The sequence below is a fragment of the Haemaphysalis longicornis genome, unplaced genomic scaffold (genome assembly GCF_048455015.1).
Source record: "Haemaphysalis longicornis isolate Haplotype H1 unplaced genomic scaffold, Haemaphysalis longicornis Haplotype H1 scaffold_10, whole genome shotgun sequence".
Classification (NCBI taxonomy): Eukaryota; Metazoa; Arthropoda; class Arachnida; order Ixodida; family Ixodidae; genus Haemaphysalis; species Haemaphysalis longicornis.
In genome coordinates, this window is record NW_027526204.1 from 108,819,981 (window position 1) to 108,840,974 (window position 20,994).

Below are 20,994 nucleotides of genomic sequence, written 5' to 3' on the forward strand. Positions count from 1 at the left end.
ATGCAGGCCGGCACCTTGCTGTTGCACTTATCGCTGCCTAATGGTTACCGTTCAACACTCGCATCCTTCCTGACCAACTGCCAAACCAAGCTGGCTGTTTGTCACCTGTGGCCTAATGGGTGGCATCCTGGCTTCTAGAGCTTACATTGTGTGTTTGAGCCCTAGCAATTCTTTCTCTTTTTTTTCATTTCTGTATTTTTTTTTCTGTTGGCAAGATGCTCCCTTAGATCAGTTCTATGCATTCTTTTCCTAGGGCAGTTTAGCATCCTTCTGGTAGGTTTAAGGTGCGAGGCGGAGCTCGTCCCCACATTTACTCCCGCTCACGGCTTCTGCCTCAAACCTGGTAACCTGATGTTTCTAGATTTTGGCACAAAAATAACTTACCAGCTGTGATGAGGTAGAGGGCAGCGGTGGTGTGCGCGCGAAAGAGGGCTTCGACGGCGATGAAGTTTAATGGCTTAACGTAGACAGTCGCCCTCTCTGAGTATGTGCCCCACAAGAATGCCCGTACAAGTGTACCGGCAGAATAATCCTAAGTACTACAGTGACGCCGGAAGAGGGGAAAGTGAGATCGTGATTTGGGGCTTACGTAGCAGAGTGGAATCGGAGGAGGTGTGGTTCTGAGGGCTGCCCGCGGGATGCGGTAGCCGTGGTTTGCCGAGGCCGTCGTTGAGGACGCCCGGAGACCTAGCCAGGCTGCAGTGCCAGCCGTGCCTACCACTGTTCGTCGACCATGCATTAAATTGACAGCTTCGACTGTGAAAACGTGTACCCTGTGTCTACCACCAAAAGGTTGCCAACAACCGGTACTGTACCAGCATCGATTGCATCGACTGTACCAGACCACGTGAGACGTTTGATCTATCATGATCTATCACGGGTGTGTCTGTAAAGTGAGCTGGGAACTTGAGGTTTTTCTCGTCTACACCAAACCATAGTTTTATTAGCATTTTATGTCCTTAGTATAGAGTTTATTAAGATGTTCTGTTTGTAACTGTACAGTCTTCACGTTAATTCGTCTCGTCGAGATAATTAATGTTCATCCCCGTCGTATATGCCCGTCTTAAGCGCCTCTCTCGTTTCTGCAACGCAAGTCTCGAGGACTAGCCGCCGGTACCACCGCACCAGCCTTGCTATAAAAGCCACATGACAAGTGTAAAAGGCAATGTGCACTTTTTATGGGCAGGAAGGAGTAACTCCTGTGTGGCGAAATTTCGGCACATGTTAAAGATCTGCAGGTAATCAAAACTAATCTGGAGCCCATCACTATAGTGTGCTTCATTGCCCAGGTGTAAGTTTGGTGTGTTAAACCCCATAATCAGTCGATCAATCTTTTATGGTCAAATACTAGGGTTTTAAGACGTGCGAGATGTTTATTGTGGTTGCTCAATTTTCAAATACAATCACCTTTGTTTCTGACAGAGATACAGTGAAGCCAAGGCTTAATCATCCTGAAAAAGAAATATGAAACAAACCGAACACTGAAACAGGAAAAAAAATTTGTCATCTTCTATGAAGCAGTTTTTTTGTTGCAAAAGCCCAGGGGCCCTATAACATAATGTTTAGCAAACAAATCATTGATACAGCTCACATAAGTGACCTGTGCTGAGTACTTTTCTATCCAAAGAAAAGAATGTTGCATGCATAGCATGTCTTGTTGCGTTTCATGCCCTTTACTGGGTTCTGTGGTGGTATGTGCTTTCTTGCTTGCTGTCTGCTTTCTTGCTCATGTCAGGCACTTGCAACATGTGCACTTGTGCATTGTTTACTTTGAAACTCGTAATTTGCGTGCATCGGTGTAGCATTTTTTTACACAATATTTGCAGTATGCACCGAAAGTGCGTGCATTTGAAGAGCCCTCTAATAAACTGAACATCCCATTCCTACTTAAGGATGTCAATACAATGTCTTCAACAGCAACTCTCTTTCTGCAAGTGACCAGAGTAGAGTTGCGTACAGCACATGGTCTATGGCTAATTGCGTTAGCTCAGTGCCTGAAATATGCTGAGCCAAGTTCTACAATATTCATTCATTGCTTAATCCTGAAGCAGACGTTTTGCACCAATGTTGTCTGGAGACTAGTGTTATTAGTCCTAGTTTGTGGAATGTTTTTGCTGTGCATGTTAAGCCTTTTTTTTTCAACGTTTATTGAAATGTAGAAACAACACCCGGGATTCTCTTGCTAGTGCATCAGACCCCCTTAGGGGTAGCGATAAGTTACGGTTCACGACGGGTATGGGTGGGAAATAGCAAGGGAAAAATAGTGGGTCGGGATATGAAATGCAGGAGAGTGTCCCACACTGCCTTCGCTAAATTAGGTGGGTAGGATGGACGCAGGAGATCATTTAAGGAATTTAATCGTATTAGCTGGAAGGGTGTCTAGGAGAACCTGTCTTTCAGTTTGAAATTGAGAGCATGTCCAAATAATGTGTTCAGTGGTGTCTGGAATTTCACAGGGGATACACATGCCTTGATTAGGTGACGAATGAAAAAACTGTTGCCGTTTTGCAGGGGAAAGGTTGGTAAGTGTCATTAGCTGTCTTAGGCGGACTTGTTGAGAGCGAGAATAGGACTTGGGAATGGGAGTGTGGTCGACCAGGGAGGCGAGAAACTCTTTCCGTTGCTGTTTGATGGCGGACCAGTGCTCGTCAGGGTCATAATCGCAGTCCGAAGGCGTCCAGCTAGCTTGGGGCACGGTTGTGAACCGTGCCCCAAGTGGCAGCCTACTCTACCATACACTTCTACTCACAAGTGAGAGGAAATAGAGCACAGTAGTAACTCCCACGAGTCTCCAAAAATCGCTCAAGTTCAGCTAATAAATCTATACTGGTCTTAAAAGTGCAAGTCTTAGTCAAGTGGCACTTCTCAATGTGAGGACCTGCTCTTGAACATTAATGAAATATATACAAGTTTCTTAAAACAAACCTGCTAAATAATTCATCAATCAAATTTTAATATCCATGTTGACTGCAGGCACATTCTCCATTTTCTGTTTGCAGTTAACAATGCACGTGCAAAAGCTGTTCACAAAAAATTTATCAGGCTTCGATCATCGACATGCACAGCAATGCAAGGCCTGACATGTTTGGTTTTTACAGGTGTCAGTGTAAAAAAGCCACACAATCATCAGTGCTCAAATTCAAGTCAGTGGGAAAATAATAACCAAAAGGTACTATTGGTGTTTTCTTACCTGTTAGTGGTACCTGTTTGGAAGGGATACTATGAAACATCTTGATCTCTGAAAACGAAGATGGGAGGAGGAGCTGAGTAGCGACATCAAAAGTCTTCCTGTGCAGTTTTTTTTTTTTGGCGAGTTACCATAGGCCATGCAGTGCTAGTTCTTGCTCAACGAGTAGACCACCCAGGGTTTTTTTTTAGATGCGACGCTGAGAGCATCTCTTGTCGGCGGCCCTGTCCTTCCTGCGTGCATCCGTCGTCGTCGGCGTCCACACTCTCCTCCGCTCACCCCTCTCCGATAGCGAACACTCTCTCGTGAGGGGCATTGGATTGGATTCGATTGGCTTGGCCTAAATTGGATTGAATTAAAGTGGATTGTGTTGCCTCATAGCCGCGGCAGACGCACTGGCGCCGGCGCGTGCCCAGGTGAGAGCGAACACTCTCTCTCAACATCTGTGGGTGTGCGGCCCAGCACGCTGTCACTCCACCGGTGGGCGGCGCTGCGCATATAACCGGTGTGCCGCTCTCCGGCGGCCTTTCGGTCGACGGTTGCTCTCCGCTTGCGCTTGAACCCCCCTCAGCGTCGCATCACACCAGGGTTCCCGCGAGGGGAGGTGGGCGTAATTTTTTTTTGAGCAATTGTCCGGATCTTCCTACACATTCAGTTGTGCCGTTCGCACCATCACAGTCATTATCATCACCTCTTCATCGATTTCATTTTTTTTATACATCTGGTGTAGCAAGCTAGGCGCCTTGGCCAGGCTAACCTCACCAGTATCATTAAAGACTATTCTCTCTCTCTCTCTCCAGTCGAAAATGTAGAAAAATGTGCTGGAGAACAATGCAGATAAACATTCCAGCTATAAGATCAGATCAACCTTCTGTGCACTGCGCAGGTGTTATGCTGTCTTATAACTGCCAGTAAACTTCTGCATTATAGATTCGGTCATGTTAAAAGCCCATTGCAACAGCAGTTTCTTGTGATCAGCTTTTATCATAGTCAGTTAGGTAATTTTTGGTAGGTATAATTTTTTGGGAAGCAGTGATAAAATATTGTTTTTTTTTTGCCTTGCGCCATTGAAATCCAAACATCATTGTCAAATATTGTTTTTGGTGTTTAATTCTTGCTGCGAAGGAGGACCTTGTTTCATATCGTCCTGCCATTTATTTCGTTTGTCCCCATGAAACACAAGCTGTCTTGAAGACGTCTTGAAACAGCCTGAAACAGCTACAATCGTCTACCTCTACGTGAAGACATCTTGCAAACGTTTACCGCTAGCAGTTTCGAGAAGTTTACTTGTAAACGTGTAAAAGATGTCTTGCTGAGAACAACACAAGCATATGCTACACCAAGAGGTTTTAAAAACGTCGCTTGAGAGAGGTTTATCTGGAGACATGGTAAAGAAGTGTTACCCGAGCCTATTTGTTTGTTACGCGTCTTGAAACTTTGAAAACCACTCATGATAAATTTACTAGAAATGCTTTCCTTGACATTTGTGCTTAAGTACGTCTGAACACGCCCCATCTCAAAACAAATTTAAACACACATGCTCTACACTTCTATAGTAAAAAATCCCGACATCCATTCAGCAAGAAATCACCTCCATTTTTTATCTCTACTATGCTTTTTTAAAAACATCCAAGCCAGATTCTTTTTGTGATCCATTTTACCCGCCGTGGATCTTCAAATCTGCCGATTCAATGAAATCACTGCGGCTATTTTTTAGGTTTAGGCCTCGATTGTTGTAAATATTGTGCTGCTAAAACCACATTACTTTTATTTGCGCTATCTCTGGTCCTCCTCGCAATTCATGAATTGCACCGTATGCCGTACTGTGAGGGCTGGGCGTGGAGGCTGGGGCATTCAGGTGGCATGGCGAGGCGAATGGGAGTTATTTAAAGGAACGCATTTATTTGAACATTATACAACACGATTGACCACACCGGAGGAGGGCACAAATGAAGCACAAACAAGCAAGCATGTCCCAGACCTCGAATGGGCCTGGAGCTGCGTGGCGTGATGGCACTGAAGGTGATGCTAGTGATCCCCCAATGACTACAGCACATGTGGCTGGCTGCTCGCACCCCGCCCCACCAGTTTGGTTGACCACGTCTCGTGGACAGTAATATCCGCACATTGTCCACAACAGGCACAACACTCATACACGCGGGGGAAACACTGCCGCACGCTTCACTCGTGCACCAAGTCATCTAGGTGGCTAGACAGCCAATAAGCGCATTGTACCGTTTAAGCTGTGGCTGTACTGACTGCAGAGGTGAGTCTACACTGTCCTGCTTCCTTGCACTGGCAGTTTCATGCACACTGAAGCATGGTAAGGGCCTTAGCCTTGGCTTCGAGGTTCGTGAAAGGCGTGCCAGTTGTCCTTGGACAGGAGGTTGCCGACACCCTCTCAAACAGTCTCATGGAGCTGCATGTGGCACACAGTATGCCACAATTGCTACGCAGGAAGTCCTTGCTCGTCTTGTAGCCAAATGCTGAATGGTCGGTGCTGCTGCAAAAACTTTCAGGCATGGGCTTTTGTCCAGCTGAAGTACATCGATGCCACTCACGAAGTGGTCAGCCAGGTGCGGCACAAGTTGTCCTTAATCTCTTATGGTACCACAGATGGCTCGAGTTGGGCATTGGCTGCTGCACAGCTCGCGCCTGGTTGGCGCTGTTGACGGGCTTGGAACCTGTAGGTGGCTGGCTCACGAGCGTTCTTCCCTTTTTCTGTCCATGGACAAAGTTTTCGGCATGCTGTTGGCTGGGCTGAAAGTAGTTGGCAGGTGGTTCACCAACGGTATGACCTCTTTCTGGCTGTTGAAGGAATTCTGTATGTGCTTGACTTCCTTTGTGAGAACTGGCCTGACAGAACTTGGTTTCGCCACCCACCCGTGTCGAGCATACGGCATCCGGGAGGCTCAGAAGGAAGCGGAGGGGCCACAGACGCCGTACTGTTTGAATGGAAGCTCGTAGCCTTTACTCGTTTTGAATTCGCACAGAAGCTGTAGAGTTAGCGGCTGCTTGGCTGCGATGAGCAAGGCACGGATGATGGCTTTGATTGTAGCTCATTACATTCCCCTTTAAAGCCATGGTTCATTAGGGCCCCTGAGTTTTCAGGAACTGCTCTCCATCGTACCGGTATGAGCGCCGACTGTAGGGCAACACGCTAGCAGGTAAACACGGAGCTTCCTATCAATGATATGGTCAAGATCATCGCTGTGGCAAGCAAAAACAGCTCTGTGTTCGGCCAATGTACCTTTTATAACTGCGTGCTGGCTGGGAGTGGGCTGGCTGCGAAGCGGGACGATGGAATATTGGGATGATGGCGCGCGAACACCGCGTCGGATGCGACGGTGTCATGCGACAGGGGCACTTCGTGAGGGCAATGTTTGGGCTACTAACACTTGCCATGGCGGCTGCTCTGGCAAAGGCAACGGATCATGTTGCAGGCAGTCTTTGGCACTGTGTCTGGCAAGGTTAAGTACCGTGGCTGGGTCTAGCGTCAAAGGCACCGCGGCGGACGAGGCAGAAGCCTTCGGTTCAACCGGGGGGCTAGCTTCATGCTGCTGCCGAATGTCGGCTTCCAGTCGCCGAATTATCTCTTCTTTGAAACCGGCTGTGTCCAGCTGTCGCCGTGCCAATTCTTTCCGTATGAGGTCGATGAATAGGCGCGACATTGTCACTGAGACGAGCCGCTCCCACACAATGCCCGGCATGATATGCCGCCGAGCCGGATACACGCAGGCGGTCACACACAAAACACAATCTTGCTGGAGCGTCCGCCAGCAAGCAAGCGCAGACGCGCACAAGGAGGCAAGCGAGTGAACGGTGCAAAACGCTTGGGCGAGGAAGACAAAATGGCGCACTGGTCCAACGGCGAAGGCCGGCTTAGTTACAGCGTTGGCGTGCTTGCGTGGCTGCGTGGTTGCACATAGGCTCGGGCATCGACTGCGCAAGATGTGAGGGCTGGCGTGAAGGCTGGAGCATTGAAGAGGCATGGCGAGGCGAATCGGACTGCAATGTTTTGTGCAACTGTGGAGTTGAACCTGGTTGAACCAGTTGAACCACGCGCACTAACGAGCGCGTCCCAGACCTCGCTTGGGCTGGAGCTGCGCTGCGTCGGCGTAATAGCACTAAAGGTAGCGCTAGTGATTAGCTAGTGATAATGGCCTAGGCTGGCGTTCACAATTCACACATCAAGCAGCATCTTCCGGAGCTAAAAAAATGAACAGCTATGCACCAACTGGGAACATTTGGGATAGCGAAAGTTATTTGCTACCAAAAAGGCTCGCTAGCGTTCAGCGAAGCAGACGACCCTATTCCACCTTTCTGGAAAATAACTCGTTGCTTCCTTGCTCCACACGGTGCCGAAGATAGGCAGAGTGCCCGATAACGCATGGGCAAAGTACCGAAGACTTAAAGAAGCATTTTGACAGGCGAAACTCCAATTGATTCAATCCAAAATTGTAGAACCGAACCGCTGCAAACTTCAAAAAGCGCGCGCTGAGTGCTCACTCAAAAAAAAAAGATAAAAAGTCGTTAAACATTGTAATAAAGGAGTAATTTGTTGGATTTAAAAAAAACTGGGCTTATAAAACGTTTTTTGCTTTTTATTAAGCGAAAATATTTTACTTTTTAGTTTATGCATTTGTGGTAGTAGTTTTCAGCACCACCAGGGCACCAGGGGTTCCTCTGTCGCTTCAATTCAAATTTCAAACATAACAACTGTTGGTCGCGTTTGTCGTTCCTAAAAGTTGCTCTTGCGTTTGTAAGGTTGTTTGCGCAAAAAAAAATGCTTTTGAGAGAGTAAATAGGTAAATGGTGTTTTAAATGCATCTCCAAAATACCTTGCTCAAGCCTTTGTATGCGTGAAGACTGCCACGGTTCCCCAAGCGTCCGGAAACGACTCGGCACGAACAAAGGTGAGTAGCTACTAGCGTGATAAGTAGTAGCAGAGTTTCTTGCGGTCGTCGTTAATGAGCTATCACTGCACAGTACCGTAGTTTGGCGAATTCTGTGCGCAGCACACGCCGGTGCCCAGCACCACAATTTGTGAAGAAGTACACGCTTGGGCTTGCAAACTTTTGGCATTACCTTTCTCGTTAAAGAAAACTGTTGAAATGGTACAAGCAGTACAACGAATGCACAGGCTATCAGCCGAGCTCGCGCTGAGCCTTTATGGACTAGTGATGCACAAAACTTTCATAAATTTCGGTGATGTCACAGCACAACGATGGAGTGCAATGTAAATACCCTATTAAGGCAAAATGGGGGGGGGGGAGCAACTGTACTTTTTTTTTATAGTTGGCGCCTTTCATGCTGTAACCCCGTTTTTCTTGTTTTTCGCTCACATTCTCAGATTATATATGACGCACTGGCCGAGAAGAAATAATAGTGAAAGAAAGCGTCTGAGAACACGTTGAGAGGACAGAGTTGTAGTTTCTTCCAGGCTCCACTCATTGTCTTGTCACTGCTACCAAGATGACACTAACAAAAAAAAAAGCAAGAAGTTTGCAGTAAGTCCGCATGTACGCAATGTTTCTCACAGATTCCGGAAAATAGCCAGTAGATAACGCATGTGACTACAGAGACTGAATTAGAAATCGTTTGTAAGGTCCCTTTGATGTGATAAAATCCTACATAGGTCAGTGCGTTTAAGAGCACAGTTTAGCGTATGGACATTACAAATACTAGACAGTTGTTGCGCATTATGGTGCGTCCGCAAACTAAAACTCAACAATACAATAATCCTATTCATAACTCCAAAGAAAACAATGGAAATGACGGAGGAATATTCGTTATTCTGAACACAAATTGTTGGAGTTAATACACCATCTGTTTCCAAAAACCCGTATAAAATGCATGTCGTGCGATTTTGTAATCTGGACCAAAAATAAAGCTGGAGTGGGGCCAATTTAAGACAATTTGCATTGCCACTGACCGTTACCATATCTCCATGCTGCATTTATTGTTGATGTGATCAGTTGTCTTCAGATATTCATGATGGGCATATTTAGTAAATTTCTGTCTGAGCTAAAAATGAAGCTAATAGACTGCACATTTGCCTTACTACTTGTTCCATTTTAGTTGTCTCCTGTCACATAAAACAGTATGACAAAAGGAGAATGGCATATTATCTAGCTGCAAACGTTTGTTTATGGAGAAAGTTTGCATATTTTAGTTTAGTTTTTTAGACATATTTAGTTTAGACATATTTTAGTTTTCTTCTGCTAACTCACATTTGAGTTATGAGTAGTACCAGACCTTCCCAAAATATTGTGTGCATGTTCAAGGCACTGCCCTAGAGTTTTATTCATTCCAAGCCTTTCACTGTAGCAGGTTTGAGATTTTTGAATAAGATAAGCTCATTCACAGGCAAAGGCCGGTGAATGAGCTTTTGACTTCTTTTTTGTCCTTGTGCAGTAGGATATTTTCATGTTAGAGTAGTAAAACCCCTCTGCATCCTTGTTTACCTCGAGATAAGTTTTGCTTACCTTAAGTTTCAAACTGCTTTAATTCTCAGTGCTTTAGTTGTGTACACTTTATTATCTCGCATTTTTGCCGGCATCTGGTCGGTGCGTTCAGGGCGCCTTTTCAAGCCCTGGATGTCAACAAAGCTGCCAAGGAGGTGTCGCTGATCAACCTGTCTATGTGTGAGTAGGCCAAGCCGCGCTTGCACAGGGTCAATTAGGACGTTTCTCATTTACAGAAGGTAACCACTTTTTGTGTATAGCTGATGTTGCAATTGGAATTTTCCTTGCAGACCCATGATGTGTTTACAGTGCAATTAACCGGTTATGCTGGGTGCATCAGGTTTTGGCAGGATGTGGTATGCACTTTGTGTGCACTAAATGAGAGAGAAGCTGTGCAATTTGTGCTCACTGCCCTTCATGTTACCGCTTTGCATAGAGCTGCCCTTGTGTCTAGTTTTCTTGTCTTCAGGTTTCACCAAGGAATATTTATAACTACGTTCATTGGGTTGTCCTAGGTTGTTATATGTACTCTAGAGTGGCTTAAAGGGGCGTCAAAATGATGTTAGGGCAGGAGATGACAAAGGCTTCAATTTCAGCGTCGTACCTGGGAGATCAAGTGGTTGCTGTTTAGCCAGCTGCAGGGCAATTCGACGGGCTTGCAAACCTCAGAGCTTTGTCACTTGTGGCTTAGCAATGTTTATCACACCGTTATATCCTATTTCCTAAGGTAAATGCATGTTTTCCCCTTCCGAACTGCTATTTGCACCTATTGGTCCAGTAATCATAAAATGTCCCAGGTGGTGGCCTCTGGATGGGAGGGCCCTGGTTGGTCTCCTGCTCTGGTGGCCGAGGTGCAACTGGAAATCTTGGGCAAGCGCAGCAAACAACAGACGGCCCCACTGTGGGCAGCTCAGCTGGCCTGGGCCATCGTCCGAGATGACCTGAAGGGCTACACCCTGGCCTATTCGGGCGGCTCTGTGCGGCAGCGACAGGGCTCGGCCTCAGCAGGCGCCATGCTAGGGGAGGTCACCCGGCAGGCGCTGCTGTAGTGTGCTGTATCCTCAGCCACAGCCGAGCTGGTGGGTGTCAGCCTGGACCTGACCCCAGCGCTGTGCCCTGCAATGCTACTCCCGGGTTGCCCTGCTGCGCATCCGGAGGGCGACTTGTGCTCACTCGTGGTGCATGGAGTGCTGTATCGGGGCGCCTGGCTGCGGCCGCAGTGGGAGCCCAGACACAGGGAGCTCAAGGGCAACGAACCAGTGATGTGATATCTGCGCCGAACCGTGCCGAAAGGTAAATCCTGCTACATCCTTCTTCATTTCAAGCAATCTGCGCCAATCTTGTGCCGAAGCTTCGTTTCGCCGGGTTTCCGCAATGTGTTGGCTCTGGTGGGAGGAGTCCTTTACGCCACAGGCGTTGAAGGCATCTTTTACGTAAAATGAAGTGGAAGGAAGTTTTTACATAAAATGTGCTGAGTGCCTTCTGCACGACTGCCTTTCATTTTGCAGAGCCTGTGCTTCTTAAGCCCACAGCTGAGGAAAGAAAAGTCCTCTAGAGCTCATTTTAGGGTGCTGCAAGTGATCTAACCGATGAATTGACTTTGATGGATGAATACATGCTCGTCCAGCTTGAACATGTTGATCAGATCCGTCTACACGAATTAACGAGTATTGGCAGCAGAGTTTTGAGAAGGAGGAGGCTAACAACAAAACCAAATTCCCTCTCTTGGCTTGGCTAGTGAAGGCATTGCTGTGCATTCCACATAGAAAAGCGGTTGGGGAAATGGGCTTCAATAAGAACTGCCGGCACCTTAATGAAAGGGCTCAGTGTGCGATACAAACTGTTCATGGCATCAGGCACATTGTTTCGTTCTTCAAGCGCTTTGACGGAGATGCAAGTCACTTCAATGTGACACCAGAGGTTTTGAGAGCAGTACAAACATCGAGCAAAGACTGCCAAGAGCGCATTGTGGCTGAAAAGCTCAGGCAGCTAAGCAGTGGTGTCTTGACCCAGACAAGGCTGGTCCTAGTCATGATGCCCGAGACAGGCTCCAGCAAGAAGTGGAGACCACAAAAATAACATGGTGGCGAATACGGAGCATCTAATTAGCCTCGACATAAAGCCCAAGAGCTGCAGGTATGTCGAAAGTGGGCAGTCTCTTTTACCTGAGGGTAAAGCTAGAATGGTGGCAGCACTGGACAAAATGGCACAAAAAACAACTTTGGACCTGTCACGATAGTTCTACTTTCATGCATATTTAACCAGAGAAACGTGGGTTTAGCGCAAGTGTCTGTTTTGTTTCGTTACATTTTCTGCTTACTTAAACAAGCTCAAAGGTGTTTTCAGGGAATCTTGTCATATTGTGTTTTATTGCCATGTAGTCGTTTTAGCTTCAGGATGTTGTTTTCGTGTACATCAAACTGTCCACTAAGTGACTGTGTTTCGTTCATTCTGGTTTCATGAAAAGTTCTGTAGCCTACCGAATTGAATGCTACCCCGATAGTCGTTTTTTAAATGAAAGCCAAGTTCCTTCATGATCTGTTGGCTCATGTGGTGTATGTACACATCGCATGAACTCTTTTGGTGCTTGTCCTGAGGCATTTCATAGTCACTGCTAAAAGACGTCTGTGCGGCAGAAACTCGTCTGTACCGAAGGCATTTTACTTGTTTAAACATTTCTGTGTGCCCAGGATGCTGCTTTTGGGGCTCCTCTTAGTTGTTTTCCTCCCCTTCCAGCAGCTCTCAGCCGTCCTGTGCCCCATGTGGGTTCCAAGCAGAGAAACACCACCTGGAGGTGGCTGACAGCCCTGCCTGCTGGCCATGGAGAGTGGCCAGATTTAACAACAGGGAGGCGAGCTGCTGGCCTCTAGGCGGAATCTTCGGCTGCTGGACCAGCTGCTGTTGCTGCCGGGCTGTGCCAGGGAGCAGGACAAAGTCCACAAGGTCCTGGGCTCCTACCTGGATGCCTCAGGAGTCATCCCCACGCCTCGCCTCCCAGCCCGGTTGATTTGGAACAACATTGAGGAACTGAGGGTTTGTTTGATTGTCATCTTCTCTTGTGCATGTGTGTGTGCGTCTTTTTTAATACAGTGTAGACCGCTTATAACGTATGTCGCGGGAGCCGCAAAAATCCGCACTATAAGCGGTACCGCACTATAACCAAAACACGCGCGAATTCAACCACATCGCCACCTATCTCTCAAGTCAACCTATATTTATCATCACTCAAACGCACAGCACTTAAAAACGAAGGCACGGTCTATATTTCGCGTTATTTTTAACATCAGCCGCTGCTGCAGGGCAAAAGTGCAGTCTCACAAACGGCGAGAGCGGCTTTAACTTCTGTTGTGTTTGTTTTGAGACCATGGCTGCGTTTTTAGCGTCTATGAACAGATGCCGCAAGACGTGATAAGAACGCCAGCGGGATTTTTTTTTTTTTACCCCACCTTGTGTTCACGATGCCGAAGGCAGCTGCTTATCAGCGCAACGGAAATCTTCGGCTTCGCGCGGCTCGAATGTTCGGAAAGGGAAAGAGCGGTGGCTTATCAGCAACAACGTTCTAAAGCGTGAACCGCGTGGTAGATTTGGTATCGCGAAAACGTGCAGTGCACGCCAGCGCGGATACAACTGGCGTGGTGTGGGCGGCGCGGTAAAAGGCGCCGGCAGTTCCAGTAAGTTCCAGCGACCGCTTCTAACCGCTCGCTGAAATGCCGCACGGGGCGCAAGCGAAGATGCTCATGCAAGAAAGGAACTAATAATGTGGGCGAAAAGTGGAATATAAACTGCCATCCACGCTGCTTGTGAAAGCGCCCATCAAAAAATACCGCGGTGGTAAGCCTAAACATCTCTGGCGCGGCTAGCCGGCTCGGAGCGCTTCGAATCTCCCGCCATTAGGTACGCGTCTCCCCATTGGTGCAAGTCGTCAGGCTCCTCCCACTGCCACGCGAAGAAGCCACCGCGAGCGCGGAATCGTCGACACGAGCACGAAAAAAACAAAACAAACAAAAACTCACGCGCAACACTGATGTGCACGATTCGTGCGCGAAAACGGGCCATGCGGTTCACGATTAATAAAATCAACTTTCCGCGCGCGGATGGGGAGACTGTCGCTATCTTCCGAGATGCATCAAGCAAAGTCAGTTGTGGTTATCAGGTACGCACGAAATAAAGGGTGCCTATTTTTTTTCTTTGGGTGTCTACGTTAGAGGAGGGCAAGGGGTGCACGCTGCGTCAGATGGCCGATTTCATTTTTTCTTTTTTCTTTTGCTACCCTAAAACGATGCCTCAGCTGCGCCGGTCGATCAGCAGACCCGCCGAAAAACCGCACTATAAACGGTATTGTGCTTCGGCCAACCGCATCTTAAGCGGTATGCTTATGCATTGAGTTCTATGGGAGGCAAACCGGGGGTCGCAAAAACCCGCGTTATATCCGGTCCCGCACTATAAGCGGTTACGTTATAAATGGTCTACACTGTACCCCTTTTTAAGCGTCACTGAAGTTATTTGTAAATATTGCAGGAATACTAGTGCGAATTGTAGTCTGGAGTCTCTAGGCCATATTTTCACCACTCGCGGCATTTACGTGAATTTATTCGGTAGAAATAATCAATTAAAAAATGCGGCCTTCCTCCGCATCCTTCTTGCTGATTTCCTGACATTTTGTGTGACATCAAAACAAGATGGTTTGGCTGCACTATTGTGTGGCTCGCCGACCCTCCGACAGAGTCAGTCGGTCCAGCGTATAGTCTTCTGGCCCCAAGCGGGTCGTCTTAATTTGTTTGCTCAGTTGAAACTAAGCCATGACCTGTTTGTGCCTGGAAATATCTGCCTTTAGTTTGTTAGTTTGTAGACTGTATTCTGTTTTAACTCACTCCACACATGCGACGCTCCGCTGACTGGTATGCTAGTGAAAAAAATCAAAGGCCAATTGAAGGTGGGAGAAGCTTTATCAAAGTTAATAAATGTACAAAAAAGAAAACTGCACATAAAACAAGGACACAAGAGAAGACAAATAGACACATAGGGTGCAGACTAGCAAGTGATTTTTTATTTTAGTGAAAAACACATCATGAAGGAAACTGCGGTAACCTAGGGCACAGAACAAAGGTAAACAACCAAAACCACAGCCAAAAGACTGAGCGCAACACGGGGGGCAAAGAACCCTACACTAGGCATGTGCAATCGCTTCGCACATAAACAAACAAGGTGAGTGCCGGGGCAGTCCAAGGACACTAAAAATCACCCCCAAGAGTCCCATGATACGCGATCTCGGTGCTTAGTAGGGACACTGACGGTGAACTGACGCAATCTTCGCCTTGATTTTCAGAATCGCGTACGCTTCAAAAATCTCCTTGCTGCACGCACCCCTGTAACGCTTTGTCACTTTGCATGCTTTGAGGCGTGGCGCACAGCCTTTGCAGTCTTTACAGTTGGTGGCCAGGTTGCTGCCGGTAAAAGTGCGGAGGCTGTCGGCGTGTACCCTCAGTAAATCATTAATGCATCGGCCCATTTGGCCAATGTACGATCACCCACAAGACAAGGGTGTTTCGTAGACGACGCAGCTTGACAGTTAAAAAAGCAAGGCTAAAACGGGGGCTAGTTGGTTATACATCTTCTTAAACCGCGCTGTTCTAAAACTTAGACAAGGGAAGAGCACACAAGGACGGGGCAAAGCGCGAGTCCCGTCCTTGTGTGCTCTTCCCTTGTCTAAGTTTTAAAACCTTAAAAGTTTTAAAAGTTAACAAAGCGCTTCTCGTGTCTTTTCCGGCACCCCGCATGTCTATTTTCTTCAGAGTTTACACGCATACACAACTTGTGTAGCTTGTTAGGTGCCGAAAAAACAACACGAACCCCCACCTTTTCCTTAGCTTTCTTGATCCTGTACCCAACATTGTGGACGTAAGATAAAACGGCCATCTTGTCGCCCTTGTCCCGTTCGCACCTCGTCTTCTTGGGGCGTGACTCGACAAGAAGCTTCTTGCCAACTGCCAAGATAAGGTCGCAAGGAAACCCTGCTTCCTTCAGTCGCTCCACCTGTGAACAGAAACTTGCCTCAGCTTGGTGTGTGCACGAGCGCTGCAGCGCATTCCCGAGAGCTGACGTGAAGTGAAGCAGTCCTTTTTGGATCGAGGGGAATAGATCCAACACACATGGTCACAGTTCACCTTGGGCTCCATATCCAAAAACTGCATCAATCCCCCGACCGGTGCTTCTATTGTTTACGAAAAGATATTGAGGGTGGAGCGAAAGAGTTCAAAACACTTCTTCAACTTGATGTGTAGTGCCCTCTGGATTGAGCTGCTACAGCACTAGGAAGTCGTCAACGAAGCGGAAAATCTTAATGACGTTAGTGCGGAGCAACGGAAGCAACTGATGAAGTTGTCGAAACGTGCGAGTAGGAGGTGACTGAATATTGGGGCAAGACACGACCCTATACATACGCCGTCCTTAGGAAAATAGGGACGACTACACACGCCTTGAATTGGCTCAGCTGGTTGGGCCGCTGGCACCGTCGCAGAGTCACAACCGCCGGTTGTGCCGAATCTTTCATACGGAGGCCCGAAGGATTTGGCACAACCGGCGGTTGTGACTCTGCGACGGTGCCAGCGGCCCAACCAGAGCTGAGCCAATTCAAGGAGTGTGCAGTCGTTCCTATGTTCCTAAAGACAGCGTACGTATAGGGTCGTGTCTTGCCCCAATATTCAGTGACCTCGTACTCGCACGTTTCGACAACTTCGTCAGTTGCTTCCGTTGCTCTGCAGTAACGTCATTAAGATTTTCCGCTTCGTTGACGACTTCCTAGTGCTGTAGCAGCTCAATTCAGAGGGCACTACACATCAAGTTGAAGAAGTGTTTTGAACTCTTTCGTTCCACCCTCAATGTCTTTTCGTAAACAATAGAAGCACCGGTCGAGGGATTGATGCAGTTTTTGGATATGGAGCCCAAGGTGAACTGTGACCATGTGTGTTGGATCTATTCCCCTCATTCCAAAAAGGACTGCTTCACTTCACGTCAGCTCTCGGGAATGCGCTGCAACGCTCGTGCACACACCAAGCTGAGGCGAGTTTCTGTTCACAGGTGGAGCGACTGAAGGAAGCAGGGTTTCCTTGCGACCTTATCTTGGCAGTTGGCGAGAAGCTTCTTGTCGAGTCACGCACCAAGAAGACGACGTGTGAACGGGGCAAGGGCGACAAGATGGCCGTTTTACCTTATGTTCATAATGTTGGGCACAGGATCAAGAAAGCTAGGGAAAAGGTGGGGGTTAGTGTTGTTTTTTCGGCACCTAACAAGCTACACAAGTTGTGTAAGCATGTAAACACCGAAGAAAATAGACATGCGGGGTGCTGGAAAAGACATGAGAAGTGCTTTTTTAACTTTCAAGCATGCGTCGTCTACAAAACCCCCTTGTCCAGTGGATGATCACACCATTGGCTAAACGGGCCGATGCATTAATGATCGACTGAGGGTACACGCCGACAGCCTCCGCACTTTTACTGGCAGCAACCTGGCCACCCACTGTAAAGAACTGCAAAGGCTGTGCGCCATGCCTCGAAGCACGCGAATTTACAAAGCATTACAGGGGTGCGCGCAGGAGGGAGATTTTTGCAGTACGCGATTCTGAAAAAAAGGCGAAGATTGCGTTTCGTGACTGGACTTTTGGGTGTGATTTGGTTGTTCATCTTAGTCCTGTGCCCTAGGTTATCGCACATGTGTAGATCGCAGTTTCCTTCATGATGTGTTTTTCACTCAAATAAAAAATCACTTGCTAGTCTGCGCCCTGTGTGTCTAGTCGTCTTCTCTCGTGTCCTCGTTTTAATCGCAGTTTTCTTTTTTGGAATGTACCAAATATCCCAAGCTTGCATTCTATTCTACTTAATATAGGTACTAAGAAAATAAGGTCAACTGAAACTTGCCATACAGGGAAAAATCAGGGTGCATGAAGCGCTTTTTTGTGCTGGGTGAACTAGCACAGCAGTCACCAGCACGATCACACATCTATGAACGCTTTTCTGCTAAAGGAATGCAGTCACTAAAGGTGAGGTATTTGTGAAAATTTGAGGGATGCTTACTGCAGAAGCGCTATTCAAGAAATAGTCGTCCGGGCTGCTTGGAATGCCGAACCTAGATAAAAATGTGAACTGGGTATACATTATATACATTATACTTATGCCCTTGCCGACACTGGCTTATGGCGGAGTGATCTGGAGCACTAGGTATATTGTTATGCAATTCGCAAGCTCAAATCCCATAGCACTAAGTGGTTTATTTGTTTTTGGGCGGTATTTTCTATACTAAATTCACAATTTTGGCGCTGTTTCTGTAAATCTGGCAAAACTTTGTCGTTTCTGTAAACCTAGCAAAACTTAAGGGTGTGCAAATTATGCGAATAAATACGGTATTTTACAGAACCGAAACAAACTGGTTTGAATTCTAATCTTGGACATTGTCCAATTACGTAGTAACTTGTATGAACGTCACTGCTTTAGTTGCTGTGGCTGCCTAAGACCGCGCATGGCAGTTTTTCCCCTTTCAGGCCTCATAAAATAAATACCGCCTTATCGACAGGATAAATGATGAAAAGTGTGTTTATTTGAGCCATTATACGCAGTTCAAACAAAAAAGACAGGAGCTTGACAAATTCACTTCGGTGTCCTTTTAATACCCTACAACCCGCCGTCAGTGGCTAAGGCGTTCAGCTGAGCCTGAGGTCGCAGGTTCGCTTCTCAATTGTGGCGGCCGCTTTTCTGATGGAGGTCGAAAGCAAAAACGCCCTTGTGCTCGAGATCCCGTGCAGGTGGTCAAAATGTTAATCTGGGGCCCTCCACTATGACGCACCTCATCGCCTGTGTAGCGTCGGCGCGTAAAACATAATACCCCCTTGTGCCTTTGTCTCCTCTCTATCTGCCTGTCATGCCCTCCCCCACTCCCCACACGAGTGGACATACTGGTGTCCATCCCTAGGTGTGACAATTTACAGCTGCTGGTGCACATTCCTTTCTGCCTTCCTGGAAATTCATTCATTTTGGTAACGGATAAAAATTACTGCAGCCTTAATTCTTATACTTGCTTTCTGGCACCTATACCCATCAATAATACAGTCGAACCCCACTACAACGAACTCCGCTTCAACGAAATTTCCGTTTCGACGAAAAATTTCCAATTCCCCATCAGTTAGCCAGAGAAGTCAGTGCAACACAGTCCTCGCCCCAACGAACCATTTGTCTAGCTTGCTTTCGCATCAACGAAATTTAATAAGTAGCTGTCTGTCTGATACCTTTCACTGCTCACTACTGGTACACATTGTAAGTGACACAGTGCCTTGTGTTCTACCCAGGCATCCTGCTGGCACGGGCAACACGGCTGGAGGCAAGAAGCAAGGACACTCAGCTTCATGGGAACAAGCCAGACTGCTGATGACTGCCACATGAAGCTATCATCCCTGTTTACAAGTATATAGCGGGTTGACGGTTACCTTTTTTTGTGAGAGCTTTCTCCTGTAATTCCTTCTACTTTAATGCATATACCTAATGTTGCACTACAAATAAAGCTTGGTTTTCAAAAGATTACAGGTTGATTTATCATTTTGTACACAGGACACAAAACATGTGAAATGAGACCTAGCTGGCATGAAGCAACTCTATTCTTGTGAGTTTATGCGAATACCCCCTATTTATGTTGTGCTAACATCACCTTCAGTTGTGCTGCCCGCTTGATGCTTTCTCTGTTCACACAGGCCGGTTGTGGATGTTGCTGCCAGCTGTCAACAATTAACACACCCTGTGGTTGCTTCCAGAACACTCGGCAATGACCAGCCCTTCTCCGATTAAGTATCTTTTAAACTGCGTGCCAGTTTAAGCAAAGATATTTATTCGGAGAACAGCGGGCAGTCGAGTCGGTGTTCCAAAAGCAGCTGCTGGGTGCGTCAGTTGTGGGGACAGCTCGTAGCGATATTTCAGGCTAGCCTGTGTGTACAGAGAAAGAATTTAGTGGGTGCCACGAAGGAGCCCCTGAGTAAACGCGGATAACGTAATTCCTGATACCTCTTGAAAAGGTCTTAAAACTGCTTGAAAAGATGTTGTATAGACGTCAACAAGAAGGTGCTGAGACATCCTATAAGAAGTCCTGTAGATGTCTTGCAAGCACCCAGATAGACGGCTATAAGCGTCGCGTTAGCACAGCTACAAGACTTCTTCAGGACGGCTTTTATAAATAACTTCTTCGCCAAGATGTCTCTAAGCAGTTCGAATCGTCTTGTGTAGATGTCTTTTAGATTTACAATAGCCCTTTTTGCGTTTCATGGGTCAGGTCTGTTGTCACAGGTCAGAAGAGCATTTGTGCTTATTTAAAGGAGCCATGAAGAGAAAATACAACTTCGTTTAATTTGAAAGAACTAGGATTCAGTATCAGCCCCAAAGATGCATTTTTTTAACGAAAAAGTAGCAAGAAGTATTTAAATTTTGCTCCACAGTGACGTGTTATGAGCAAGAATGACGTCATATGGGCCAACAATAAAACATAACTTTCAGTGCGTTAACTGCGCGTTAGCATTCGTCTGATAGAAGTGAACAATTAAAGAAAGAGACGACAGCCGTTTTATTTCCTGCTGTGCGAGCCGTGTAGGGGCTAGCGGCTTGGTGCGTAGCATTAGACTTGAGTCTCCATGAGAGCATTTCGAAAATACTGTAGGCAAGCCTACGCATGTTGAATATTTATCGAGGAGCTCTGAGCACTGAACCTCGCAAATAAGCTAGAAAGGACGAGTTACACACGATCATCTCACCAATGCTCTGAAGGAAGTTGGTATCTCGCTCCTCGTGTGTTGCAGACTTGTGCGGGATAAAGCTTGAAATTATTCAGAGGTGTCAGAAGCTGGCAAAACAGCTGAATTACTGGGAATACGCTTTTTAATGTACTAAAGCATCTAAGCGGGCGGTTCTAGCACACGCACTGCTGCCCATCACAAGCGGAGACGGCGGCGCGAGTGTAGTAGCGGCGCGGGTGTAGCAGACGACAGCGGCGCGGGTCCCTAAGCTGACGTCAGAGCCAGGGGGCGCCACTCAAACATCTCACCGCCAATAGGCGTCGACGCAGCGCGAGAAAGCAGCGGAAAGCGGGCATCAGCGGTCGGGTTTCACGTCCTTCTCGTGCTTTGGGGTCGTTCCTGTGAGCAGAAGAGAATCAATTTCTTTTTAACTTGGGGCCTTGAGACAAATTGCAAGCTATTTCTGTTCGAAAGCACTCATTCATTTGTGGCTTGTTTGGTTTTCATCGGGGAGATCGGGTATTTGCGATAGCTTTTTTTGAGTTAAATAAGGTAGCTGTCGCTACGTCGCTTGTAGT

The 20,994-nt window shown here is 47.1% G+C and overlaps 1 long non-coding RNA gene across 2 annotated transcripts; it reads left to right on the plus strand.

The window, feature by feature from the left end:
- The first annotated feature begins 7,463 nt into the window (after positions 1 to 7,463).
- On the plus strand, positions 7,464 to 19,220 carry LOC144159092 (uncharacterized). 2 transcript variants are annotated; one of them, XR_013320241.1, is made up of 5 exons: positions 7,464 to 8,103; positions 9,767 to 9,834; positions 10,452 to 10,947; positions 12,391 to 12,687; positions 18,989 to 19,220. It is a non-coding gene; the product is annotated as an uncharacterized LOC144159092 (long non-coding RNA). The 2 variants fall into 2 exon arrangements; XR_013320242.1 differs by having other exon boundaries at positions 12,394 to 12,687.
- Positions 19,221 to 20,994: the final 1,774 nt, after the last annotated feature.